General features: G+C 48.6%; 1 non-coding gene across 1 annotated transcript; it reads right to left on the bottom strand.

Annotated features, from left to right (window-relative positions):
• Window positions 1-162: 162 nt before the first annotated feature.
• Window positions 163-266, bottom strand: LOC112424708 (small nucleolar RNA U13). Its single transcript, XR_003015577.1, has one exon. It is a non-coding gene; the product is annotated as a small nucleolar RNA U13 (small nucleolar RNA).
• Window positions 267-15,946: the final 15,680 nt, after the last annotated feature.

Here is a 15,946-nt window from a genome sequence, read left to right as displayed (position 1 = left end):
TTATTTTTGCTTTTTATTTCTTTTCTAGGCTCTTCCCCTTTCTCTTAATCATCTAATCACATTCTGTGGCCTTATTATCTCTTTTTTAAAACTTTATACTTTTTCTTGAGCTTCCTGCTATTTTTTAAAAGACCAACCATGGGGATTTTTTTCTTTTTTTCATGTCAAACAGGTAATGTGCTGAAGTTGTAACAAGGTTTAAGGGAGGCACATCTCATATATGAGTGTGAAAATCCAATCATCACGCTTATGAACCACAAAAGGATCTAGATAGTTTTTCTAGCTTTTCTGAAATTATAAAGAATTGTTTGCGTAAATTCTTTCAGTGTCTAGTTGAAGGCTGAAATTCATCCATGATGTGTGCACTTCATCTGCAGTGTGCCTGCAAGCTAATTTCTTCATCCCCTTTTTTCCTTTTTTTTTTTGAAATGGAAGTCTTGCTACATTGCCCAGGCTGGTTTCCAACTCCTGGGCTCAAATTATTTTTCCGCCTCAGCCTCCTGAGTAGCTGGGACTACAGGTGTGCAACCCCATGCCCAGATCCTCATCCCTTTTCGGTAGCATTTTTGTATGCATCTCAAATGCCACCAATGAGTGCCATGGATTCAGATGGGGAATTAAATTCACAGTTACAATCATCTTTAGTTTAATACGCCATGCCGATAGCTCCACAGAAGGACACAGGGCAGGGGCTTCAGCATTCACTACCTCTTCATCTGACTGGAGGTTCCAACAGCAACCCAGGCACACAACTTACTACATTCCCTTACCCACACGGGACAAGGGCAGCTGCAAGACTAAATGCTCGTGGGCAAACTTGACACAAAAGCATCCCTTCAGTTTCTCACTAGTTTTTTCTATTATTCTGATCATATAGGCCCAACCCTGATGCCCACTCACAGCTCCCCATTCAGGTGTGAGCCCATGGACGAAGGAGGAACAGAAAAGAAAGTGCACACAACAGGACATGTGTATCCACCCCTGTAATTTCCAAGGAAATGGCACTGAGAGAGGAGGCTGGAGGTAACTTCCCCAGGTAGGCCACAGTCAGTCCAGGTCTGGTCTCAACCATTTTCTCACAGAACCCTTGCTGGCTTTTTCTAAGCATCACTGTTTCCTTAGGATTTCACTTGTCCAACCAGAAACCTCTGTGGCCAGTGGCGCCTTTGCCCGAGTTTTGCTCAGGCCTGCTGGGCTCATTCCTCCCACTCAGCCCAGCAGGCTGCACTCAGCTCACCCTACCAGTCCAGATCCCCACCTGCCAAGGGTGATCCAGGCTTGCAGTGGCAAGAGGCATGTGAGTGAGTGAGTGTGGGGTCTGGCCACTGCCCATAGCCAGGCATGCCAGCTGCTGTGGCAGGGTGGGTAGCTCCAGGCGCTGGCACAGGTGACTGCTCCATGCAAAACTGCAGCTGGATCAGATGTACCACAAACAGCTTCTGCTGTGGGTACCCGCATCTGGACAAGGGAAACATGGCAATGCCCAGAAGCCAGGAGCTGCAGAGCCCCAAAGAGGGTGTCACAGCCCTGGCTTGGGAAGCCTCTAGGTCTGGGCTCCCCAAAGGGCCACAACTCTTCTCTCCATCTTGTCGCTTGCAATGTGGCAAGCAGCGGGGGGCATGTTTCAGCCCTGTCAGTCCCACCATTCAGTGGGTCCTGAGTTCTTGTCCCATGTCCAGGAAGAACAAGATACACGGACAACTGGAGGGTGAGCAAGGTGGAGAGGAGTTTTATTGAGCAACAGAACTGCTCTCAGGAGACCCAAAGTGGGTAACTCCCTTCGGCAGGCAGGTTATCCTGATAAGTGTCCAGCTCTCAAGTGGAAAGGAGACCTGTAGTGGGTAGCTCCTTTCCACAGGCAGGTCGTCCTCACAAGTATCTGAGCCTGGATTAGTCTGGGGTTTTTATGGGCTCAGAAGGGAGGAAGTGCATGCTGATTGGTCCATGGGTGGCCATGGGTAAGCCTGGAAAAAGGACCATAACTTCTCACTTTGTGCTGCAGCCTCCATCCAAAACTGGTAGCCCAGGCCCCAGGCTTCAGGTCATCCCTGACTTGAAGGTGGGGTTTCACTGGGGACCTGTCCCTTCTTGCCCAGGAACCTGTCTGACATTAACATGCCATCCATGGCACCCAGACTGTCCACACCGAGAGGTGCCCAGAGACATGCCAAGCTGCCCTCAGCGTCCCCACCCCCACCCCACCAGCCCACTTCAGTGCTCGTCAGTGCCCAAAGTCTGGAGGTGGCTGAGGGAGCAGGGGGCTGGTGTGTGAGCACCAACCTGAGTGCACTCACACCCAACTGGGTTATGACAGTACCCAGGCTTGGCCATAATTTTCCGCCCTAGAGCAAGTGCTGGGAGCAGGGAGAGCCCAGAGAGCAGGAGCAGGCACTATCAAGCCTACAGGGGCAGGGAGCTTCCTGGGCCCCTGAGAGCACAGGGATGCTGGGGTCTGGAGCCACAGCTGGGCTGCTGCAGCTACACCTGAGAGCTTGGGCTCCTGCCCCACCAACTCAGTAGGGGGCAGGGCTCTCACCCGTTCCCAGCTTCCACTGGCTGTGTGTCCCCTGCTGCAGCTGGCATCCTCCCAGCAGCTGCTCCAGATGGGCTGTTGCCACCACCAATCCCCTCTCTGAAGAGGTACATCTAATGGCCATTAGGATAGGTTGATGACTGCTCTTCAACAGCTTCTTGCTGACGGGGGGATCTGTCTCAGAGGCTTATCTAAGGGATACCTGGTAAAAAGAGAGCAAATTGTCCAAGGCTCCAGTTGCATTACCGCTTGGAATTTGATGGTCTCTAGGTGAAAAGAAACAAATTTTACAAGGAGGTTAAGTATGCTGAGAACAACATTTGGGCCACTTGATAGGTTTTATCTTTACCAAGGTGGAAACCTTGGTGGAGGATTTTAAGAACTTTCCATTGACTGGAAGCTTGTAAATGAAGCTTGCTGTCCTCTGATTGCAGCCACCCAAAAGGTGGACCATTCTATCTCCACAGAAGAATACTGGGGTTTTATTTCTTTTATGGAGCCCTCCCAGATCAGAAATCTGGGGCCCTCTTGCTACTGGCTTAGCTGCTTCATCTGCCAACTTATATCCCTCAGCAATTTCATCAGTCCGTTTTTGGTGGCTTTACAATGTATTACTCCACTTCCCATGGAAGGAAGTCTGAGGATAATAGTCTATTGACTTCCTGATGGTATTTAATGGGAGACCCATTGGCTGTGAGAAAGTCTCTCTCTTTCCAGATGGTGGCATGGGCATGGAGGACTAGGAAAGTATACTTAGAATCAGTATGAATGTTAAGTTGTTTCCCCTTGCTTAATTCAAGCTCCTTTGTGAGGGCAGTTAGCTTAGCTAGTTGAGCACTTGTGCCCGAGGAGAGAGGCATGCTCTCAATAATGTCATTCAGGGCGACTTCTGCATACCCGGCCTCACAGATCCCTTGCTTTACAAAGGAACTTCCAACCATAGAGTTCGGTCTGGGTTCTCTAAGGGGGTTTCTTTGAGGTCCTCTCTGGCCACATAGCTTTGCACTGCTTTCTGTTTGCAGTCATGTTCAAGCTCCCCAGCCTCCTCTGAAAGGAAGGTGACTGGGTTTAGGGAGGGACAGATTCTTAACTGAACTGCAGATCCCTCTAATAGCAGAACTTGATATTTGAGGAGGCAGTTGGCTGTTAGCCAAAGACTTCCCTCAGGAGACAGCAGTCCTGCCACATTTTGTGGGGTATAAACAGGTGAGTTATTCCCCCATGATAAACTTAGCAGCCTCTAGTACCAGCAAAGCTACCACTGCAACTGCCCAGAAGCAGGCCAGCCATCCTTTAGCTACCAAATCAAGCTTTTTGCTTAGGTAGCCTACAGTCTGCTGGGCTGCACCTTGGGACTGGGTTGGAACCCCCAGGGTTATTCCCTTCCTTTCTGAGACATAATGATTGAACATTTCCCCAGTGGGAAGACTAAGGACTGGTGCCTCAAGCAAGGCTTGTTTTAACTTGTCAAAGGCCCTGTTAGCCTCTGGTTCCCAAGTTAGGGAGTGGGTCTTAGCTGCCTGAGTTTCCTTTATTAGGTGATATAAGGGACAAGCTATTTCACCATACCCAGGTATCTATAACCTGTAGAATTCTGAAATGCCTAAGAATCCCCTCAGTTGTTTGAGGTTTGGGAGAGGGGAAAGGAGGAGATAGGCTTAATCCTTTCTTTGCCTAGTGCCTTGGTCCCCTCTGACAAGACTAGACCCAGGTACTTCACTGAAGTCTGACAGGACTGAGCCTTGGATTTTGAGACCTTGTATCTTCTGTTAGCCAGAAAATTAAGAAGAGCCTTACTACCCTCCTGAGAGATTTCCTCAGTTGGGGTACAGAGATAATGGCATCTACATATTGTAAAACCTTAACCTGAGGATAAAGGAACTCAGAGAGATCTTCTTACAATGCCTGTCCAAACAGGCTGTCTCAGAATCCCTGAGGTGGCACTGTCCAGGTTAGCTGGGTGGACTGGATGAGGGATCCTCAAATGCAAACAAATACTGGGAGTTGGGGTGTAATGGTATGCAGAAAAATACATCATTTAGGTTCAGGACTCTGAACCATTAATTCCTTCAGGTATTTGAGAGTGTAGGCATTGGGAACCACCAGATGAATTGGAACCACAGCCTCATTAATGAGGCTGAGGTCCTAAACTAGTCTCCATACCCCATTGGGTTTTTGTACTCCCAATATTGGGATACGACAAGGGCTACTGCAAGATTTGAGGAGGCCCTACATCCTCAAGTTATTGATGATGGCTTCTAGTCCTTTCCTAATTTTTGGTTTCAGGGGATATTGTCTTTGGATACGGAAGGAGGTAGGATCCTTAAAGTGGATCCAGACCAGTGTGATGGTTGTGGCTCAGTCAATTTTCCCTTGAGTTGCTCAAACTTCTGGGATAATACTGGTCTCCACTAGGAGGAGACAAAGTGTTTGTCCTGGAGCCATAAGGATGGTGGTTCCCATACAAGCAAAAATATCCCTGCCCAACAGAGGAGCTGGGCTTTCAGGCATGATTAAAAAGTCATGAGTAAGCAAGAGGTCTCCCCAACTACAACTAAGGGGTTGGGGAAAACATAGGGTTAAAGGCTTTCCTGAGATGCCCCTCATGGATGTGTGAAGAGAAGAGGGGGGCCTAGATTGGAGAGGAGAATTGAAAGGCTTATTCTGGTTTCCAGAAGAAGGCTCACCTTCCTCCCTTTGGCTTCCAGAATCACCTGGGCCCTTGAATGGTAATGGCAATCTGAACCACCTGCCGAATCCAGGGAGAGGAGCCCCAGGACCTGTCAGTCCTGGTGGACCATTTGGGAGACTGGTTCTGGACCTAGTGACTTCGGTCTCCAGGGATAGTGTACCCTACAGTGGTCCCCATTGCAAATTGGATAGTGTCAGCATGACTTCCTCCTGCTGTAGGGACAGTCCTTCCTAAAGTGCCCTGGCTTGTCACATTTGTAGCAGTTAGCAGGTGCATCTCAGGGACCCTAGGTTTTGTGAGCCTGCAAGGCAGCCATTAGAACCTTTGCCTTTTTCTTGTATCTCCTTTCTCTTTTTTGAGCTTCCTCCTCATCCCTATTGTAAAAGACTGAGTTTGCCACTTTCAGGAGATTCTCTAAAGTACTATCAGGTCATATAACCTGTTTCTGGAGCTTCCTCCTGCTATCAGGGGCTGCCTGTGTGATAAACTTATCCTTCAGGATCAGTTGTCCCTTGACTTAATCAGGAGATAGAAGTAGGCTTTACCAAGACCTCTTTTAGCCTTTCTAGGATGGCAGTGGGATTCTCATCTAATCCCTGGTCTATCATGGATAGTTTGGAGTAATTGAGAGGCTTAGTTCTAGTCCTTCGTAAGCCCTCCAGTATGCACATCTGAAAGTGTTTTCTCCTCCATTCTCCCATTTCGTCATAAATTGGTGTCCCATTTACAGTCCTCCAATGGTACTGCTATTCTTCCAATTGGATAAGGCTTATCCCCTTCCTGGGCACTATATGAGATATGAAGCTCATATCTCAAATTCTCTGCCACTTGCAGGGTGGCCTCTTTTCCAGTGGTAGTCAGGGTCTAATTCAAAAGTAACAAATATCCTTCCAGAAGAGTTTGAATACTTAGGTTAAATTCTGGGAAGCCTCTATACACCTGTTAGGGTCATCTGAAAACTTGCCAAGACTCCTCTTAATTTGCCTTAAGTCCTGTAGTGAAAAGGAGACCTGGACCTTAATGGGGCCATATTCATCAGGCATCTGTTGTAGGGGCAGGAGTGAGACTGAGACTTGCCTAAAATGAGAATTTCTAGGATGGGGCAAGCTTGGAAGAGAAGCTGGATGAAGAGGAGCAGAGGGAGTTGACTACCAAACTGGAGGTATCTCTGGGGTTTGCTTCCCTAGTTTCCTGGGATTTTCCCTTGCAGTCTCTCCTAAGATGACCACTAGAAGGGCTGAATAAATCCTACAATGTTGGCAAAGGTCCAGATTACCCTGCAAGGCAAAGAAAGCACATAAGGGGCTTTGGACAATTTGCCCTCATGTTTACAGAAAAGGTACAGCTGCAGAATGGTATTGAAATTAATTCTTCCTTCCTGAGACCATGCTTCTCCTTCCTGAGACCATGCTTCTCCCTCCTGGAGAACATAATTCAACCACACCTTCGTGCAAAGGGATATGAGTCGCTTTTTCTCCAGAGTCTGAGGGTGAAAGAAGCCTCAGTGATTCAGGATGCACTCTAGAGGAGTGGAGGCTGAAGATGATTGGTTATCATCTGGAAAAGAAGACAGAGGATGAAAAAAGCATTTTTTTTCTTTCTCCAGGGTCTGATGGTCAGAGTCCCAGTGATTCAGGATGCACTCGAGAGGAATGCAGGCTGAAGATGGTTGGTTATCCATCAGGAAACAGGTGAAAAAGGTATCCCTTTGTTCCTTTCTCTTTCCAGCAAATACCTGAGGTATGTGAGGGAGATTTAAAAAAAGGTGCTCCCTTATTTCTTCTGACCTTATATCCCCGAGTCCCAGTGACCTTTGCAGGTGCCAACCATGGGTGCAAGTGCGACTTTCACCCATGAAGCAGGAAGGCATAGCCAGCAGGAATATTCACACTTACCTATTTGCTGTTTAAGCCTCCCGCTGTCGGTAACCTTTGAGTTCCCCAGATTTCATCTATGCCATGGACGTGAGCATGACCTCCCTCCATTAAGTGGGAGGGCCTAATTGGCAGGAATTAGTCGTGCTCACCTGCACTGTGCCCTAGACTTCTGCTGTCATCTGCCTCTGGTCCTTTAGAGCTAGCTTTCCTTTCTAGGGCTTCAAAGCAAAGCTTGGGATAAAAAAGCACCTCAGAAGTGTGTATGGATCCATTAAATTAGTCCCAGGTGGCCCTCACCAAATTGCAGCCAGCAACTGGGAGGGCAGCCCCTCTGTTGCTTCCCTATCATAAACAGGTGAAGATGTGGGACCAGGTCCTCCTCAGACAAGGGAGAGAAAGGGAGTTCTCGGAACTGGGGACCTGGCCTAACAAAGTGCCTCCCAAGAGGGAAAATCCAGTAGGAAAGCTCCCTGTATTTGCAGGACTTTATGGACTCCTGACATGGTGGAGGAAAGAGGGAAAAAAAACAACACAGGTGCAGGGGAGAGGAAGGTGCCTGGGGAATCCTCTTGCCTTATGCATGTGGGTTCTTTGAACAGAGGAGAGAAAACTCTCAATTGTTACATCCTCCTTGCTTCTAAGAACAGATAGATACAGCATTGTTTTGATTTACATTCCTGATGACTAAGCCAAGTGCTTATGCTACTCTGTAATATTTTGTATGTGGTTTGCAACAACACCCTTAACATTGTATATAAAGAAGAGGACAGCAGTTGGGTCAGTTGTGAAAGAAAGTGTGATAGGTAAGACTGGGGGTCCTAGTGCCAACACTCTAATGGGTGGTCAGGAACTGTAGTCTGGGAGCCTTTGGAGTTGTAGCCAACATGGAGTTGTAGCCTCAGCTTGATACCCTCAGTTGCCCCAGGGCCTCCCTCCAATCCCATGCAATGGGTAGACCTCCATGAAGGGAAATTGGATTGGAACAAAACCAACATTCCCAACACCCAAGGGTGGCAGGAGATTGACAGTGTCCTCCCCAGCAAGCTGGTCCTGTGTGTCTTAAGTCTGGTAGCCATGCTAATTGCCTTTAACTGGCTGACAGGGGCCCCATGTTTTTCTTTCATTTTGGATATTGTGGTGTTTAGGGACTCTGATAAAAGGACAGAAAGCAGCAAGTCTGCTTTTACTCACCCTTCCCAGATGAGCCCCCACAAAATGTCACAGGATCCTTTTCCCATGGAAACCTCTGTGGCTGGTCGTGCCTTTGTCCAACTTTTGCTCAACCTACTGGATTTGTTCCACCCACTCAGCCAAGCAGGCTGCATTCAGCTTACACCACCAGCCCAGATCCCACACTGCCAAGAGCAAGCCAGGCTTGGAGTGGTGAGGGGCATGTAAGTGAGCAAGTGTGGGGTCTGGCCACTGTGCATAGCCAGGCACACCAGCTGCTGTGGCAGGGCAGGCAGCTCCAGGCACCAGCTCCGTGCAAGGCTGTGGCTGGATCAGATATACTGCAAGCAGCTTCTTTTGTGGGCACCTGCATCTGGACAAGGGGAATGCTATGGCACCCAGAAGCTTCGAGACACCAGGAACTGCAGAGCCCCAAAGAGGGTGTTATAGCCCTGGCTCAGGGAGCCCCTATGACTGGGCTCCCCAAAGGGCCACAGCTCTTCTCTCCTTCTTATTGCCCACAATGTGGTGAGTGGGAGGGTGTGTTTCAGTCCAGTTTGTGTTACAGATCTTTCAGTTCTACCATTCAGTGGGTCCTGAGATCTTGTCCCGTGTCCAGGAAGAATGGAGTACATGGTCCACTGAGGAGTGAGCGAGGCAGAGAGGAACTTTATCGAGTGACAGAACAGCTCTCAGGAAACCCAAAGTGGGCAGCTCCTTCCAGCAGGCAGGTTGTCCCAGTGAGTTTCCAGCTCTCAGCAGAGACAAGACCCATAATGGGTAACTGCTTTTCACAGGCAGGTCTGGGCCTGGCTGAGAGTCTGAGCCTGGCTGAGGCTGGGTTTTTTGTTTGTTTGTTTGTTTTTTGTTTTTGAGGTGGAGTCTCACTCTGTCGCCCAAGCTGGAGTTCAGTGGCATGATCTTGGCTCACTGCAACCTCTGCCTTATGGGTTGCCGCCATTCTCCTGCCTTTGCCTCCCAAGTAGCTGGGACTACAAGTGCCCACCACCATGCCCAGCTAATTTTCTTGTATTTTTAGTAGAGACAGGGTTTCACCGTGTTAGCCAGGATGGTCTCGATCTCCTGACCTCATGATCCACCTGGCTCAGCCTCTCAAAGTACTGGGATTACAGGCGTGAGCCACCGTGCCCAGCTGAGGGTAGGGTTTTTATGGGCTCAGAAGGGAAGAGGTGCATGCTGATTGGTCCATGGGTGGCCATGAGCAGGCCTGGAAAAAGCACCATAATTTCTTACTATGGGTCAGACTTCACCCAGATCTGGCAGCCTGGCTCCCAGGCATTAGGTCACCCCTGGCTTGAAGGTGGGGTTTCACTGGGGACCCGCCTCTTCCTGACAAGGAATCTGTCTGCCATTAACAAGCTGCCCATGGCACCCAGGCTGTCCACAGCAAGAGGTGCCCATAGGCCTGTGCCAAGCCACCCTCAGCCCCCACAGCCCTCCTGCTGTGCTTGTTGGTGCCCAAAGTCTGGAGGACGCCAAGGTGGCAGGTGGTTGGTACATCAGTGCCACCCTGAGATTGTGCACACCTGACTAGATTGTGACAGTGCCCAGGCTGGGCCACAACTTTGCTCCACCATGGAGCAGGCACCAGGAGTGGGGACAGGCCAGGGAGTGGGAGCAGGCACTTTCAAGCCTGCCAGGGAAGGGGGCCTCCTGGGCTCCTGAGAGTGCAGGGATGTTGGGGTCTGGAGCCACGGCTGGGCTATTGCAGCTGCACCTGGGAGCACGGGCTCCTGCCCTGTCAACTTGGTAGGGGGAGAAATTCTTATCTGATCCCACCGGCTTTGCACAGCACATAGTACCAGCCACACCTTCCCTGCTGCAGCCGGCATCCTCAAAGTGGCCACTCCAGATGGGCTGTCATTGCCCTCACAAGTATAATTTATCTTTCAATGGAATTGGCTATTTGCTGGAAAATATTGTAATAAGAAGCAGAGAAAAGACTGTCCACAGCTTCAATTTGGGTTTATTGTCCTTCCTGTGGCCTGAACATCTTGTGTTCCCAAAGTTCACGTATTGAAGCCCTAATGCCTAGTGGGGTGTTATCCAGAGGTGGCACCTTTTGAAGGTAATCAGGTTTAGATAAGGTCCTGGTGGTGGAGCTACAGTGGGACTCTTGGTATGTGGGAATGAAGGGACCAGTGCTCTCTCTCACTCTTCACTGACTGAAGGATACAGCAAGAAAGCGTCTGTCTGTAAACCAGGAAGAGGGGTCTCACCAAGAACAGAAATGGCCAGTACCTTGATCTAAATTTTCCATCCTCCAGAACAGTGAGAATTTATTTCAAAATTTTGTGCATAAGCCAAATCTAAGTCAACCAGTCCCTCTCATCCCTCTGACTGGCCACATTGATTAGTTCAGTCATGGTCATATGACCTAACTTTGTCCATGAAGATTTAGCCCAGGAACTGGTTTTTGTTGGTTGAAATGAGAGATACCTGTCAGGCTACATGCTAACAGGGAAATGTTTGACTCCAGCTGCTTCGTTAGCCATCCTCTGATCATAAGGAGAGATGGCAGAAGATGAAATTAATGCCCTGCCTGAAAGCAAGGATGAGAGAAATAAGGAAACTAGGTCTCTGGGAATGTCATTGAGCCACTGGATCAGAATCACCTGACAGCTGCTCTGTCTTTGGACTTTTGTGGTCCACTGAATTCCCTTAATTATGTAAGGCAGCTTGAGTTGCATTTTTCTGTTACTTGCAACCAAAGCATCTTAACAAATAAATATATTTCAAGGTTCTAATATTAGGTGAAGAAAAATTCATGACTCATAATGTCTTAATTAATTAAACATTTTTCAAAAAATATTATTCTTTGTCCTAGTTAATTAGCACTTTAGTCCCTAAATTTTTTTTTTCTAAATACTAACATGACCAAGTCTACTTTCTTTTTTTGGTATTTGCATACCTATCTTTTTCTAGGCTTTTCAATGTAAATTTGTCGTTTTCTTCTATGTATATCTCTTAGGACAGGATATGGCCTTGTTAATCACCTTTTATGTCTTATAAGTTCTTAACTAGTTGAAGACAGGTACAAGAAATCAGATAATAGAGCCAAGAACATATTGCAACAGAAGTAGATTCGTGGTTGCCTTGGGCTGGGGGTGTTGGAGGGGTGAGAAAATAGGGAGGGTGAGAATGGGAAGTGATGGCAAGGGGCTATAGAGTTCATCATTCATTTTGAGTAATACAAATGTTCTAAAATTGATTGTGGTGATTGATGCACAGTTCTGTGAATATGCTAAAAGCCATTGAGTTGTACACTTTCAATGGGTGAATTGTATGGTGTGTGAATTATGTCTTGAAGCTGTGAAAAAAGAAGATACTGAATACATAAAACAAGAATAGGATGTTATGGAAAAGAAGCAATTATAAAGCCAGAAAATAACTCTTGTAAATTTGAAGTATTATTGTCAAAATGTGTGTGTGCATCTGTGTGTGTCTGTGTGTGTGTGTGTATATATATATATATATATTTAAACATCTTATGTTGCATTTTTTCTGTTACTTGCAATATTAATAGTAGTATTTGAAAAAATACATATACACATTTATTTGTCTACACACATGTGTGCACATATATCTATGTCTATATGTACAATAAAATTTCCCACAGTGTGGGACAACAAGGTAAAAAGGTTTTTAAAAATGAGAGTAAAGATAAGAAAGCAAGAAAATCAATCCATGAGGTTGAAATATCTAATAGACTCAAAAATAGAAGACAGAGAGAAAGGGACAGAAATAGTAAAATAATAATATAATAATAGGAGACAATTTCCCAGAACTGAAGCACCTGGGTCTTCAGTTTGAAGGGAGCTCAAATGCCCAGCATAGTGAATAAAAGAAGGCCCATGGGACATCAGCACAAAATTCCAGAATATCAAGAATAGTGGAAATATCCTACAAGCTTCCAAAATAGGCGGATGTAGGGAAGGAACATTTTGGCATCAGCTGCCTCATCAGGTACTCCAGCTGCCAGAAGAAAGTGGAGGACTGCCTCCAAATTTCTAGGGGAAAGGAATTTTGAACCTAGACATCTAGGACAAGCCAGCGTTTAAAGGCAAATAGATCTTTTCAGATCTGAAAGGACTCAAGGTTGACCTTGCACACATTTCGAGAAGTTATTTGGGATTTCTCTCCACCAAAAAGGGGATACACCTTGGGGAAGGGCTCCAAGAAGAAAGTGAGTCCATCCTAGGAGGATAAGGAGTAGCAGTCCTTGGGTGACAGCCAAACAGCCGTTAGAGAGTAACTGATCCAAAGAGAAGGAGGGAATTGTCCAGGAACAAACCAGAGACTGTAGAGCAGCCTCTTCTCATCAGTGGGGGCAGTTTGCCCAGTGGAGCCTATCCTCAGCTGATTTCCAGGGTCTGCAAGGGTGACTTTCCAGCAGGCTGCCTTCCCAACACCCAGCCCTCAAGGGCAGATGGTGGAGAAATAACCCACAGACACATAACTACCCAGCTGGAGGATCTTGACCAAGTCCAGGAGCAGAAGAATGAAGGAAGAAGCAGAAGAAAGGAGGTGAGCAGGTATATCAGTTAGCTGTTGCTGTGTGACAAAACACCCCAAGGTTCAGTAGCTTCAAATAACAACCGTGTAGTACTGCTCATGAGTCTGTGGGCTGGCAGGATGCTTCTGATCATCTGAACCAGACTCAGCAGGGCTCACTCGGGTATCAGCTACACATCAGCATCTGGGATGGCTCCACTGCTGCTGAGTGGTGTCTTTCATCCTGCAGCAGGCTAGCCCAGAGATCTGAAAGGAAGAGGAAGCATGCCACAACTGTTACGGCCTAGCCTTACAACCTGAACCCCCTTACTTCTGCCATGTTCTGTATACCAAAGTTAGTCACAGGCCAGCTCAGGGGTGAGAAATACACTCCGCATCTCATCTTCACGGGAGTTACTGCATAGTCACCGGGCTGAGGACACAGATGCAAGGAGGGCTGCAAAACCACAGCCCCACTGTTGTAACCAACCTACTATGGGGATGGAGAGTAAGGATTTTTTAAAGGTAGCAAAACGTTACTTCTCCTACCATGTGGGATCTCTTTTCTTTTCTTTCCTTTATTTTGGTCAAGACAGAGTCTCACTCTGTTGTCCAGTCTAGAGTGCAGTGATGCAATCATAACTCACTGGTGCCTCAAACTCCTGGGCTCAAGCAATTTTCCTACCTCAGCCTTCCAAGTAGATAGAACTACAGGTACATGCTACTGCACCTGTCTGATTCTTTTTTTTGTAGAGACAGGGTCTCAATATGTTGCCTAGGCTGGTCTAGAACTCCTGGCCTCAAGCCATCCTTCTGTCTCAGCCTCCCAAAGCACTAGGATTACAAGCATGAGCCACTGCACCCAGCCAGATCTTTTTTCCTCTGTGACCAAGGCAGAAATGGACCATTTCCCAGATGAGAAATCTAGACCTTCTGTGCAGTGCAGACATTGCCGTGTTCATTTCCTTATATTCCACATATAACGAAGTCTCGGGGTGGTCCCAGGCTGGAATTCAGTACATGGCTGGAGCAGAGCATTGGAGGGGAGACTCTCCCACTGTAGCACATGGCGGCAGCCTAGGGCTCCAACTAAGGCTGTCAAGAGAAGGAAGAGCTAGTCCCCCACCCACGCCTGCTTCTTTGCTGAAGTTGATCTTTCCAGAAACCAAGCATGGAGGTTCTGAGGGTAATGAAAGTGCCTGCTCAGGCGGAAACTTAGAATTATGCCAGCTGCTCCCTCGTCTGCAAATGGAGACCTTAAGTCACCTTGGAACAGACTCGCCTTATTATCTCTGGAATCTCCTTAAGTTGTATAAATGCAAGGCAGGCCGGCACTGCTTTTTTTTTTTTTTTTTTGAGAAAGGGTGCAGATTGATCCTCGCTTTCTCTGACTTGGAAATGTCTGCCCTTCCAAAGAATCCTTAATATACAATGCCGGCGGGGGGGGGGGCGGCAAATTCACCCAAGGGCCAAGAGCCTGCCAGCAAAAAGGGATTTGGGACTTTGTTCCCTTCTTTTATTGTAGCCAGAGAGGTCCCCTGTGGGAAGGGTGGCGAGGCCCCAGAGGGTACCTCTCTGCGAGAGGACAAAGTCTGGCTGGCGGTGGCCTAAGCAGCCATGCAGCCTCGGGTTCTTACACAGGTTGTGGCAGAGGCTCAGGCCCTGTGAGCAACCAGGCATTCAAAGAGCTGTCGGTTTACAGCCTCCGGGAAACACCTGCCTCTGGGGTTCTTGAACAACTTGTGCGGCCAGGAAGCTTGCACGCTCAAGATGCAGGATGCCTGTCAATCGGAGCAAGCAGGCGGACGAAAGGAAACCATGGGGCAGGAGATGGGCCCCTCTGTGTGCGCGACTGGTCTCGGCCCTTTGCTCGGATCCTAGCACTCAGGACAGCTGGCCTCACGCGGAGGTCCTCTGGTTGGCCTCTGCCTCTCCGACTCCCCCACCCCTTAGAACTAAGGCCTCTGGCACTGCTCTCCACAACCCCACCGTCCTCTCTCTGCACCGCCCCCACCCCATCTCAGGGCACAGGACCTGGCATCAGTAGAGGATTCTTGCGCGAATTCGGTGCACGTTGAAGCATCCTGCAGAACCCATTTCCACTTTCTGCTGCGTAGGCCGGCAGGGACGCGCTCTTCCTCGCTGGCCAGGCAGGCAGTTCCTTGGGCTGGACGCAGGTACCTCCCCGCCGGGCTTCTCAGAGCGCCTGGTCGCAGCATGCACTTCTGAAGGCTGCCGCGAGGTGGCACTGCGGCTTCTTGGGAAACACAATGTGAGGTCTCCTTTCAGAGGGTCCTGCCTGGGATGTCCGCTGACCCGCGCAAGCGACGGGGACGGGGCACGTGCCTCCCGGGCGCTGTCAGTCGGCCACCCACAGGGACCCAGCACAGCCAGGGCCGGCCAGTCCTGCCCAGAGTGGTTCCCAGGGGAGCTGTGTTCCAGCTCAGTGCCTCTACCTCCAGGTCTTGATTTCCTCTTAAAATAAGGAGGATGACACAGATTACGAGGGAATGAATAAGAACACACGCTATGAACTCTAAAGCCGGGCAGAAATGCCTGTTGTGAATGTAGGGATGAAGAGGGAGAGGCGAACCCAACGCTGCTCTTAAGGAATGTCCTGGGGGCACTACTAAGACTAACCATACCAGCCCAAGGCAGGCTGAGGCTTGGGAACTGTGAGAGGCTCCGAAAGCATCCTCCTAAAAGGAACATAGAAACTAACAAAGCTAAGCGCTTTGGAGCTGGAACTCGTTGAAGCCTCACATCTGTCTGTGATTCTCTACCTTAATTATCCCCATTTTACAGATGAGGAAACTGAGGCCCAGGGAAGCTGTGACCTGGGGGAGCCCTCATGTTAGTGAATGGGCAGGAGGGATGCAGAACTGTAAGTGGGGAGAGACACTGGAGGGAGATGGGATGGAGTGAGAGAGGGCAGGAAGGTGAGAAGGATGCCTGCAGGAGGGAAGGGGGGCAGCATGGGGCTCCTCGGCAGCCCACAGCTCCTTCCCTTCTCCTCCCAGGAACTCCATCATGGCCCCATAAAACTGGGGCTGCACACTGGCCTCTCAGATTTGGTTCCTACTCACTTGAAGAAACCACTTCACCTATAAGAATGTATTTTGTTCCTCCACAGCAGAGGTATTGTCTGCTGGTAAAAGA

The sequence above is a fragment of the Macaca nemestrina genome, chromosome 2 (assembly GCF_043159975.1).
Source record: "Macaca nemestrina isolate mMacNem1 chromosome 2, mMacNem.hap1, whole genome shotgun sequence".
In the NCBI taxonomy this organism is placed as follows: Eukaryota; Metazoa; Chordata; class Mammalia; order Primates; family Cercopithecidae; genus Macaca; species Macaca nemestrina.
The sequence above is the reverse complement of the archived record's forward strand: the minus strand, read 5'-3'. Positions and strand labels throughout refer to the sequence as shown.